The sequence below is a fragment of the Bombus affinis genome, chromosome 5 (genome assembly GCF_024516045.1).
Source record: "Bombus affinis isolate iyBomAffi1 chromosome 5, iyBomAffi1.2, whole genome shotgun sequence".
NCBI classification, from domain to species: Eukaryota; Metazoa; Arthropoda; class Insecta; order Hymenoptera; family Apidae; genus Bombus; species Bombus affinis.
Window position 1 is genome coordinate 4,921,641 of NC_066348.1, and position 13,221 is coordinate 4,934,861.

Sequence of the window (13,221 nt, forward strand, 5' to 3'; positions counted from 1 at the left end):
GCAGTATGTTTAATTAAATCATGATATTATAAAATCTTGATAAAGATTATGTTTACACTCTATCATATGATGAATCTCACTTTTGACTTTTGGGATAAAAGTATTATTTGAAAAATTGAAAAATTTAACGAAGACAGTCTTTGTTATGAGCTCTTCAATTGAAGTAACATTCTTTTTAAAGCAGCCACAAATAGCAGTCACATATCAACTAAAATAAGAATCATCTTGTGCATGTATCATACTCACATAAAACAACTTGTACAAAATCTACGAAAGTGAAATTACCTTATTTGTATAATTGAATCTTTTCATAAACTGTGACAACAATTTAAAATAGATTAGCGTATGTAATAATAGTACAAAAATTGACAAATACATATGGAACGCACTTTTTATTTTTGTTAGCAAATCATACTTTACACCTTTTACGATGCCATTCTTTTTACCATTGGTGAAATTGGTACAGATTTGTGCTTTTAAACAAGATATAAATTTTATTATTTGTATATATTCGCTTCTTTATATGAGACTTCTATATGAGACATACATATATATGTATTTGTAGTTACCTACATGTTTATATCAGAACTTTTAAACGACTCTCATTATATTTTATTATAATAAATATTAGAAATATACGGAAACCATGTCCATACGGAAATCTTGTATTCATATAAAGAGCTCGCTACGTCGCTAAGCGAAGATCTCTACGATCGATCGGTAGTATGTGAATTGAAAGATTCAGTGGAAAAGTAGTACAAGTAAGTATATTATATTTTTTCTGAGAACGAGATAAATAAAATAAATATATAAGAGCTATAGATGATCTTATCGTACATTTCTTCGAACATTTAATAAATATGATATAATATAGCGTACATAGGTGAATAATGTGTTTGAATGCTTAAAAACATGGTAGTCTTTCTACGAAAGATTAACCTACTTACAATTTCTTCAAATGAAATATATTTATCATTTGTACCACATTTCTGCTGAAGCCGTGAATCATCAGGTAAGTTATATCATACGAAACAGTGGTATAAGTGAATTTTTTTCTAGAAACAAAGGAAATACAAAGGAAGCGATGTAAAGAATGTGAACTATGCAAAGGATCTATATTTATATCGAAGATTTTATCATAAATTTCTCGAAACCTTTATGAATACATAATAATATACTTCAGTATTTGAAACCATATCAACTTTGTTCAAAGTTGTTGTCATGTTACATCAATATTTAATCTTACTTACTGTTTTGTCAAACTAAAGATATTTGTCACTTATATCATATTTTTCTCGAACCTCTGAGTTACAGAGTACTAAGTTATAATAAGCTGGAATAATTTTAGCCTAAAATTCCAGCAAAACACTAACCACAGCATTTAATTCTATTGTTAGTGATTTATCTCGAATAATTCCAATCTATCTCGCAAATTTTCTCATTAACAATAGATTGCACGCGTCAAGCACATCTGGCGCGAATAAAACAATCTACGAACTATACTTACGTATTCGACACAACGCGGGTGCAGTTATTGTATATATATATATATAAATGTATATACATTACGTATTCTTTTTCAAGCATGTTTTAAACCGTTTATTCTTACCACCTCCTCGGTACTCGTCGTTCAAAGTGCATTGTTACGACGCCCTTGGTGTCATTCGCCTATCACGCGTGTAATACAGCACGGCGTGGCACGGATCGGCGTGAAGTCGGATGATCGGCCACCGTGAAATTTATAGTGCACATCAGAATTTATAGCGTCTATTCATTTCGTTTCTATCCGTTCCTCTTCGCCGGCTGATTTTTTCTCCGATCGGGCTAGCATGCATTTCCCATTTCGACGCCGACGTGTCGATCATCCAGACAAAAAGAGTCGATGCACAGGATTGATCGACGCGTCTAACGACCGATACGCCTGATACATTCTATCGTGAAAATGCAAGCCGAAGAACCCGAGATAAGATCGCTCTATTCGTCGCTTTCCCTCGTCTGTGTTCAACAAAATCAGACGATACGAACAAACCTTGAAAAAGATACTCAAAGATCACAGTTGCTCCAAAAATTTCTTTTTAGCGCTGTTGCTTTTTCTTCCGATTAAGCAATTTAGTCCTCGCGAGAAGTTTATTTCAACAGTATATTTGTATAGACTAAAAAAGTACATAACCAGAGAATTTTTCTTAACAGTTAACTTGTATAGATTTAAGAACTATATTTCAAAGTGAATTGGAATTGAAGCATTGATATGAATATATGTATACAAGTTCATGATCATTTTTATGTGAAAATGTGGAATTTTGATAATTTCTATGTGTATTAGTGGAAAATAAGATTCTTAAAAAATTTACTTCATTCAAATATCAAAAAATTATATATTACTAAATTATATGGATCAATTATATATGTACATTGTATTATATGTATACTGATGTTGCATAAGTTATATGTACCTTTTTTTAAATACAAAATATGCATTTTTTGCAAAAAAAGAAGCTGTTAAGAGCTATTGAGAATTGTGAATTAATATATTAAAGTAAATAATAAACTGATTATTAAAACGCTTTAGAATCTGTAAACTACTAATTTCAATTTTTCTAATCGTATGCAAAATTTGTAATATATTATTTAACCTTGTCAGAAATATGAATCTTTTAATCTTGTTAAAAATTTATAAATTTGCGAACTTCCTTCACCTCTATTCATCAAAATTTGAAACTGAACAACGATGTGAGCATTTTGCCGAATATCTACGATATTATACGAACTGATTAAATTATTGGTTTAAATATTTTCATGGGAAGTGGTTTCGATGGAACGAATGAGATATGAATTTAACAAATTTCAGTGCGGACAAATGGGATTTATGAATGCGAGATTCGTATTTAACAAAATATAATATTACAAAAACAAGAAATACAACCTAGAACCGAGCTGCTATTGATTTATGTTTTTATTTTTTAACAGCATAATCTTGAAATATAGGCAGAGTGATTAAAGTAATAAGTATAACAAGTATGGTCAATATAAGCTGATTGTGAATTTGAAAAAGTGATAACCAATTTTGTAGTATCAAGTTAGGCTTTGATAATATCAGGTGAGTTTGAAGTGACGTATTCATTATTCTACTGTTTTATTTTATTTCCTTCAGTTTTATTATTTTTTATTTGTTTTATTTTATTTTACTTTATTTTATTTTATTTCATTTTATTTCATTTTATTTCATTTTATTTCATTTTATTTCATTTTGTTTCATTTTATTTCATTTTATTATCTCACTAACATCCAGAAATTTATAGCAAAAGTTAACCCTTTTGTTGCGATATCCTCAGAGCTACAAGTGTTTGTAATAATACGGAAAAAATAAATCATGAATATTTATACATGTTGTATATAATTAATTATCGTATAACACATAAAGGTGAAAATAGAAATAATAGAAGATATACATGTACGGTTTAAACAAATAATTGCCCAATATTTGGGACTATGCATGAATGTACAACACATATGTATAGGTGTGTGTGTATATATATATATATCTTTATAGCGAAAGGATTAGATTTTAGTTCGCAGTTTTCTACTTGAAATAAAAACAAGCTTCTCTTGCATAAAAGAAAAGTGTAAGGGGAAAACGCGATAAGTCACATTTTCCACTCTTTACAAGAGAACAATTTTTAAATCCCGCATGTTGACAATCAATTTCAAGTTACTAAAATTATCTTTCTTTGGTTTTTACGTTCTCTCAATAAGTTAAAGAATATTGCTTGCCATAATATGAAAATGTTACTTGTGATTAGCTTTTTCACTAAATTTTCTCAATCTATAAACTATTTTTAAAAACATCATCTTTGGTCCTAAACGATTCTTCTCATTTTCAACCATACCATATTGAAACACTTCTTAGTCACATCGACACATTGAAATACAAAAATCGGAGAAAATGTACGTAGAAAAATATAAGACTCGTCAGTGAGACACTCGCCCTTTTCTTTTTTCTCCATTCTTCTCCACCGCATGTTTGCAGCTGGTAACCCCGATGTGATCGCGACATTATCATTACTACGTAATAGCCTCATCATTACCTGCAAATGTTGTATGGCGCATTTCTAGTAAATTATCTGCAACCATACACACAGAACAATAGCGAAGCTACTGCATAGGTGTCGGCACGCCGTGAACTTTTGGTAGCGGAGTGACCCTACAATGCATTTATCATTTTCTCCTGCGATCTTCAAATATTTCATGAAGCATTAAATCAAGTAAATTCTAACATTTTCGTTGTATATCCATTCTAATTATGTATATGTATTATTTAATATCACAGGTCTCGTACCCTTTGTAAATTCTCGCCATAATAATTTTATACGAATAATTCTTTCCACTTTCGAAATGAGATTACTTACTTACTCGATTCCTGCTGCAATTAATCTATTCCATATATACGATAAATGTACAATATACTTACGTATAAGCTACGTAGCAAAGGATATGAAAGGAAATAACGATGCGACAAATAACCAGGAGGTGCATTACGTACAACTATCATGTGATACGTTTCACACGCCTTCAGACTATATGTATAACATACGACATTCCTGTTCAAACGAAACTACACTGCTAAAGAATTTCAGAAATGTTATACGCGTCGAACATGCCTCACGGCCTTTCTTTTCTTCCGTGTCGAGCACGACAAACGTTCGAGTAAGTTGTCTCTGTTTCTTACCCATATCTCTTGATTGCCAAAATTGCCTTCATTTTTTAAATTGAGATATACTATATCCTTGATATATTCTTATTGTATAAATCAAATGCTTATTCGTAAAACATCTTTCCTTTGTGTTTTACTTACACGAATGAGTATTTTCATTCATAAATATTAGTACAATTACGAAAAACTAGATGAACAGGAATAATCATTATAAAATTATTATCATTTGAAGTTTTATAATTACACTACAAAGAGCTCATACATTCGATATTAACTCTTCAAAACAATAGAACATATATTTTTTTGTAAAGAATATATTTCTTGATTTTCTGCAAGGGAGTAGTATTAAAAATTTAGTATTTTTCTACTACTCCCTTCGGAATTTTAAAAATATTACTTATCATAATATTTGATTATCAAAAATATTAAAATATTGTTTATCTTAAAAGTTACACCTTTGGTTTCTAATTCCAAGTGCAATACTTCATTAGCTATGTATATTTTTGGCCCTAATTATTTTCAGTTATTTTAAATCACAATATTCCTTTTCAGTTATAAAGTGACATTAAAATCAGAACATCAAAAAATATCTACTTATCATATTTTCTTCTGTGATCAATTATTTTTAATTAAATTAAATTCTTTATTCGTATCTTGATAACTACTTCAACCAATCTCGATATTGGCATCATTAATTATTATTATATGGTTATGAATTATTATAACTTATGATGTATATAATTTTAAGTAAAAAGTAAATATCTACAGATGTAAACTTTGGCATAAATCTCGTACCTAATTCACCATGATCAATCAATTCAAATTTTCTCCATGATCTTTAGACCAGTAGATTATAACATTAACACATGTACACAATTTTTGCTGCCTTTTCTTATATTGCATTTTGCATCATCGTCTTATATAATATAATATAATATAATATAATATAATATAATATAATATAATATAATATAATATAATATAGTATAGTATAGTATAGTATAGTATAGTATAGTATAGTATAGTATAGTATAGTATAGTATAGTATAGTATAGTATAGTATAGTATAGTATAGTATAGTATAGTATAGTATAGTATAGTATAGTATAGTATAGTATAGTATAGTATAGTATAGTATAGTATAGTATAATATAATATAATATAATATAATATAATATAATATAATATAATATAATATAATATAATATAATATAATATAATATAATATAATATAATATAATATAATATAATATAATATAATATAATATAATATAATATAATATAATATAATATAATATAATATAATATAATATAATATAATATAATATAATAGAAAATTCTGATTGATAAATCATTAATGATTTCGAACAATTATTATATTTCAGACGAGATGAAAATTTGAAATTCAGTTATACCTTTCATCTTTATTTTTGAATTATGAAAATGTGCTATCGAAGATACTTTCACAAAAGTAGCTTACAGACAAGTGACATAATTTCAAAGCCAAGTAATATTTACTTTCAAAACAGCCTGTGTAAAATACACTACATGCTTTCAACGAGGTATTAGTAGGTAAGTGGTTTGTGTATAAATTAAATATTACAAAATAGTTGGCACAAATCTTGCAGAAACGTGGAAGTTTTAACATATGTAATACAATTTATGCAATTTTGAATAAAACACTCGAAGATGCTTGCGAAGTGGCGTAATTGTTAAATTAACGAAATAGTATGTAACTAATACAAAAAAACTAATTCCTAAAACTTGTTAAAATTGTTATAATATCATCGACTATGTTTTCCACTGTTTTACGAAGCGATTATTCTTTTATTAGATCATTCTATAAGTAATTTCGATTCTCAATGTGTATCTATCTCGAATTTCTAAAGTAAGATCATATGATAGTTGTCAGAACTTATAATTAGCAATTGGAAAGATTGCTAATAACATCGACACAGAAATTATCGATGACAATGACTCGGAAAAGAACATCATTTCATTGCGTCAATGTTCGGTCGTACGCAGCAAATAACACTAAATAACATGAGAGAGTATAAATAACAATTACTATGTCATTCACTCTAGTCTCTAAATTTAGTGTAGACAGATTTTTATTTATTTCAATCGCTACAAAATTCTATAAAGAATACAAAATTTAACGTAACGAAAAACCTGACAACAGTAACCGAATATTTTGCGACCAGATCTTAACAATCTTTCGAGAAGTGAATTAGAAAATTGCCAAAAAGATGAAACATAGTCTTGGGAAACAACGGATAATGGATTAACTGTGAATAAATATGATATTTTTAGATTTTAATGTTGCATAAGTAGACACAATGTAATCACACAAACATTCCAAGTTGCGGAAATTTATGTTGCAAGTTGTAACAGCAGATAAAGATATTAATAACGATATGAATCGTACAGAAAATATTTATTCCATGTTATTCTTTAAATGCTGTTCTCAATGAATCTATTTAAAACTTCGCACGTGAAATATCAAACAAGGCATACAGAGTTACATACTTCCATAATCGCATTAGTATTCAACTTATTTTCAACTTGTCTTATCTGCACCAGTAACGATTGTTTTATTTTCTGCAATTATCTGTTTCTACTGTCAATAATCGTAGACATTTTTAATCAGTGGCAATGATTCATAAGTCATATTCCTCGATTATGTATACATATTGATACGCTCTGAAACGAAAATATACGTTCTAATTAATTAGCACGTTATCACTGAATTGCGGATTTTTCTGCAAATTTATATTTTTATAAACGCTGCTAAACAAATAGAATGGAAATAGGTACAAGGCAACCAGTAGGATAATAACTGATAAGAATTTTTCATAATACGAAAGAAACATGAGAATTAATGATACAATGGTTCAAAGTTTCCAGTATCCTTAGCTATGGAGGCAATGAGGCGATTTTTTAAACTTCTGACTACGTGGCCGTTTTATTATACAGATATACATTTTGATCAGATCAATTCTTCAAAAAGAATAATTCTTACTTTTATTGGATATCGCCATATGGTTTACTCTGAATATTTTATACATTTTTGCATATTGTGTGTGTTTTATGTTGCACATTTATATTTCCTATAAATACTTAAATATCCGTAATCCGATGATCATTTATTCACGTTTATATTTATATTTCTGCATAAACGATCATACCACGTTTGGAATATTTTAAAAATAGATAACGTCAACTGGCACAATATGAAAAATCAAACTACGAAGTATCGTAAAAGCTGTTAGCATGGTTTGTTTTTTAATAATTTTTAAAACAAACCAAGGATTGTCGGTGCTTTTATATATACAATGCTTCAACAAGCTTGGGAAAAAATTTGGTAGAAATTCTATGTGTCGAAACAACAAAAAAAGTTCATAGAAATACATGTCCCGAAAAGCGACTTTATCGAGTTAGAATTTCATAAAGCATTAACGTCTGCATTTGTATTGTATGTAAAATGATATATATGTGTATATATTATAATAATGCAATATATATATTATTATAAAAATGCTGTCTGATATTTTTGAACGAATTCGACAGTCTATAGCGGAACATGTTTATGCGTGCATTGAATTTCGTGGAAGATATTTCGGGCATTTGTTTTACGAATTCATGTCTGTGAATTTTTTCCTTTGTTTTCACATGTAGAATTTATACCTAATGCGTTTTTTAAATATTAAATATAAAAAAACGATCTTCTTTCTTTAAGTCACGAATTTGACCTTTTTAAAGTGCATTTTACATTATATTTTTATAATTCTTCAGAAAAATGTTATTAATTTTTTAACGACTATTTCCTGTCAATCGATTTATCGGAGCAATTCTAAACCATTAAAAAACTCAAGAAGAGAAAAAAAGAAAAAAGAAGAAATTAGTGGCACTGTCATTCGACGACCTGGGCGGGCAATTGATGTCACCGGTTCCGGACATTAAGATAACCTGAAAGCAAATCTCTCGAAAGTTACATAGAGTTCGACTCGACCTTATCGCTTGACAGAATTAATTTAACGGAGTTAAGAAAATTAAGTTAATGAGTTTCTATCGCTATTTAAAGAAAAACATACAGATCAATTAGGCGCAACTCAAGTTCAGCCAGACCGATCGAGGATGAGCAGAATGTGATCTATCTACCCAGTATCAAGCGGGCGGGAATTCTCAGTCAAACACTTAATTATTTTATGGCTAGTCATATAATTTTAGTTACTTATTTAATTAATAACTTTCTTCTGTTAACTCTGCGATAAATATACGTATTTTAAAACTATTGGGCAGTTTCTTACTTTTAATACAATATAATTTAATTACAAATTAGGAATTTAATTATGAATATAAATCAATCTGTAATGATTTTATACGTAATAATTTAATAATAGAATATTATGACACAATTAAATTAATTTTTAAAAGTCAGATAGTAAACACATTCGGTTGTATATGTAATAATTAATAAAATATATTACTTCTAGCTTTGGTAATTAATTTGTTTAATTTATAGTATACTATTCCATAAGATGGTAGTAAGTGTTGCTTCTTATTAATTTGCTATCGATTTTCATCCTACGATAATGATAAAATTCATACTTATAGATACTGTAAGTAAAATCCAAATTCTTATGAAACAGTGTATATTCTTCAGTTGTACAGTGTTCCATGGCAAATCTCCTACGTGTCTCTCTATTTACAACAGCTAAATAACGAATGATTCTATCAAAGTTGTATCACGTGAGAATAAAAACCAATTAAGGTAATGGAACTGCCTTTCAGGATATCCTGTATTTTAAACATTTTGCTGCACCGATGCTTCATAAAGTATAGAAAAAGAGAAAATCTGATGGTAATGATACGATATTAATCGTTATTTTTAATAAAAAATATTTCAATGCTCTTTTTCTTTTTACTAGCGTAAAATTTTATTTTCCGGACACTGTGTCGATTTAAGAACACCTTTCATCGAGTAAGACATTTGACCAGTTGACAGGTTCAGGCTTCCAAGGCATCACTAAATCTTGGCAAAATATGGTCTAGTAACATGTAAAGTCATCGAACGGCATATCAAGCGCAAACTAGCGTTGCATGTCGCACGTTGCACGCTCGTTGAATATGTCCAAACGAGCGTTCACGACGGACTGCTTTCCCTTACGTGATACCTTACGAACTGGGACATTTTAATCAGCTTTTCCTTACGTTTCTTACACGATAACATGCCACTTCCTAGTTGCGCATATCAACTTTTATCGGGATTTTTTAAATTCAAATCGAATTTACTTCCGTAAAAAGAACATCACAACATCCAGAACGATATCGGTTTAAACATCGTTTCGATCATTGATTTAATTTTAATCACGCTCTGTATTGATTTTTTATTCATACATGATATTGGTACGTATGTAATATAAAATAAAAATAACGGCTTTTACGAATTTATGGAGTTTTGTTAACAGTTTTCCATAAGTCAGATAATTGAATGCAGTATAAATCTACCGTTTGTTTGAACAATTTAACAGCTCGACGTTTAAATATTTTCTTTGTGTTGTCTACCTATCCTACTTTTTTATAAATACTCTTATTGTAAAACAAGATTTTTATATTAATGTGATAATTATATATAATAAGATGAAATATCGAAGTATAGTTATTTCAGTTATATCTGTATTATTTTTTCAAAAATATCTAAAAGCTTTCTGCAATGTATTAAAAGATCGCATATGCCTCTGTACAATTTTTAATTGCAAACACTTGAAAAATAAAAATAATTTGAAATATCAAAACGATTTTAGTGAATCTTCTATAAAATAACTACCCTAAAAAATGGATCTAAAACTATTAACATATTCATTACCCACAAGTACATGGAAAGTTGCAAAATAATTTTATTAAATGTACCGTCTCCTCAATATATACATATACTTTATCCTTTATACGTATATTATATAAAGAAATCAAACAAAACATATTTTATGTAAATATGCATAAAATTTTACAAAACAAGTTGTCCGTACCAACACTTTTATCCATCAGCACGCATATTCGTCGAAATTAACATTAAAATTGATATCAGCGTATTCACATTCGCAAAACCTCGTGAAACAAATGTGTACATCTCTTTTATGTTTTATCTTCTGCATCTTTTATTTCTTTTATTTCGTTCATTTTTTATAGCGCTTGCACCTTTTTATGTATTTTACGGCAATCTTTTACACGCTAATAGAGGTTCCAGTAAGAGGAATAAATAATGATAAAAAGAAGAAAAAATGTTTTAAATGCACTTGCGGGAACAAATACTTTCTAAAGCCGAATGCCCTTTTGTATAGAATTTCGCAAACGGTGGAATTCCTTTAAAACGAACAACACGAACTCGAAAATTCGCATAAATTATAGGGTAAGTACCGCGTGAGTCAACAATAATGACCGTTCGAAACGCATCCTTTGGAAAGTTCGGCCTGCGACACGCATACACATAATGCAAGTATATGCGTAGATCGGTTGGTCTGTTCCTAAATTCGAAATTAAACGAGCGAGAGTGTAGTTTCCTGAAAGTTCTCGCGATCATTTATATGAACAGCCCCTAATCCGCGACAGATTTGATATATATGGAGGCCGCAAATTGGTTCCGTCCGTTTCTCTCCTAAATAAAAAGCAAATTTATGGAAATGCATACAATGACGGCGCGGTGAGCATATAATGCTCGTTCCTCGCGTTCCTTCGCCTGCCGGCGCTAATATCAATAACAATGAAAACAAAAATATAGCACGCACATGTCTGCACGCAGGTAGACGCCGTGCCACCGTAGCGATTCGAATCGGGGACTGGCAAAACGATCAAAAGAATCGAAAGAATGTCTGCGCCGGTGCTTGAGAAATCGTCTGGAATGGTCCCCACGAGCGGGGACCATTCGTTTATTTTACCAGGTAAACCCGAAAAATTTCTCCAGTTTACCGCTGCATGGCTTTACAGAATTTCATTTTTCTTTCACTATTACAATGATTAAAAATATGTCGAATCGACGTAGAAAATAAATATGAACGTTCGTGAATATCGTTATACTTCCTGATTAAAAGTCATGATCTTACGGAAAGATCTTTCTATTTCAAATACGTATTTTTCATTCAATCTGATTGCTCTGGCACGTAAAATAAAACCGAGAGAAATAGTCGATTTTTCGTTTTAAATGAAAAGAAGTATAACAGATTTTTCTATCTTTTGTCATTTTTCCTTTAAACATTAAAAATATGTTTTAGGCACTCGAATCACTGAAAGATAATATTGCGCGCATATTTCCATTACGTAATAGATAAGGAAATTATATCATTATTAATATATAATTTCATAAGCTGATAGAGAAAACATCTGTCGCATAAACTTCTGAATATCACATGGTAAATTATAATACATATAAGAAACTTTTTTCTAAAAGTTTAAAAAATATGCTTCGTTTCAATATATTGGGTTGCGGATTTTATCATTAGATGATATTGGCAAAATCGGCAATCACTTAGCTACCAACCCAATATTATCCAAAAAAGCAAAACGTTCAAAGTATTTGATAAATTACACCATCCGTCTCCGCTCGCTTTTGATATAAATATTTTTTGCCCACGCGTTCTATCGGACCCAGTTATATCGCCATAATTAAGCAATTAGCTCTAGCTATAAAGTGACAAGAGGAAGACATCGGAAACGCGTAAGTACTTACTTGTTTTATGACTTTCCCGTACGTGGAAACGGTTTGTAAAAGGTGAATGTTCTATCGATCGGCGTGATTGTTACAACGGTTATCAACTAAACGTGATCGCACACGGAAACTCTCGTAATAATAGAGTATCAAGAACCAAAGATCGCTATCTTCAAAATGATAATTTATCAGCATGACTGAACGAACGTTTGCAAACTACGATATAAATAATAACAAATTTCCCGGTAAACAATTCGTCAAACACGTCGTACCTGTACTATCGCGCATCGAATCAATCTCCTTCAACACTTTGCCTTATAATATCAACCGATATGCATAGATAAGTGGCACGAATTATGATTCTGATTCAACAAAGATAGTCTGTATTGAAGGGCTTGAAAGAAAAATGGTACAATGGACAAAATCTTTGACACGATACCTGTAGGTAAAGTTAAAGTTTAACAGAGAAATCTGTATACGTACTTTCACACGTTAAGATATTGAGCCATACAACACTCATGTGTTGATAAATCGATTGGAAATAATTCACAAAATTCTTTGGATTAGCGTGGATCTTATCGTTCATTGTATTTACTCGAATATTGGTTTTAAGAAAAATGAAACTGTACCATATTTTTAGAACAGTTTGAATTCTAATATTAATTTCAATTCTTCAAAAAAATGCACTGCTACTACTTTTCTAGTTTAGTTCGAATTCTAACATTAATTTCAATCGTTTAGGCTAGAAATGAATAATTATTAAATATATATAATTTGTTCACATTTTCTGTCTGACTCGCTGACTAAA

The 13,221-nt window shown here is 29.7% G+C and overlaps 1 protein-coding gene across 1 annotated transcript in view; it reads right to left on the reverse strand.

Annotated features, from left to right (window-relative positions):
• Positions 1-13,221, reverse strand: part of LOC126916592 (division abnormally delayed protein) — a 255,946-nt gene that overhangs the window by 166,286 nt on the left and 76,439 nt on the right. The window lies entirely within an intron of this gene.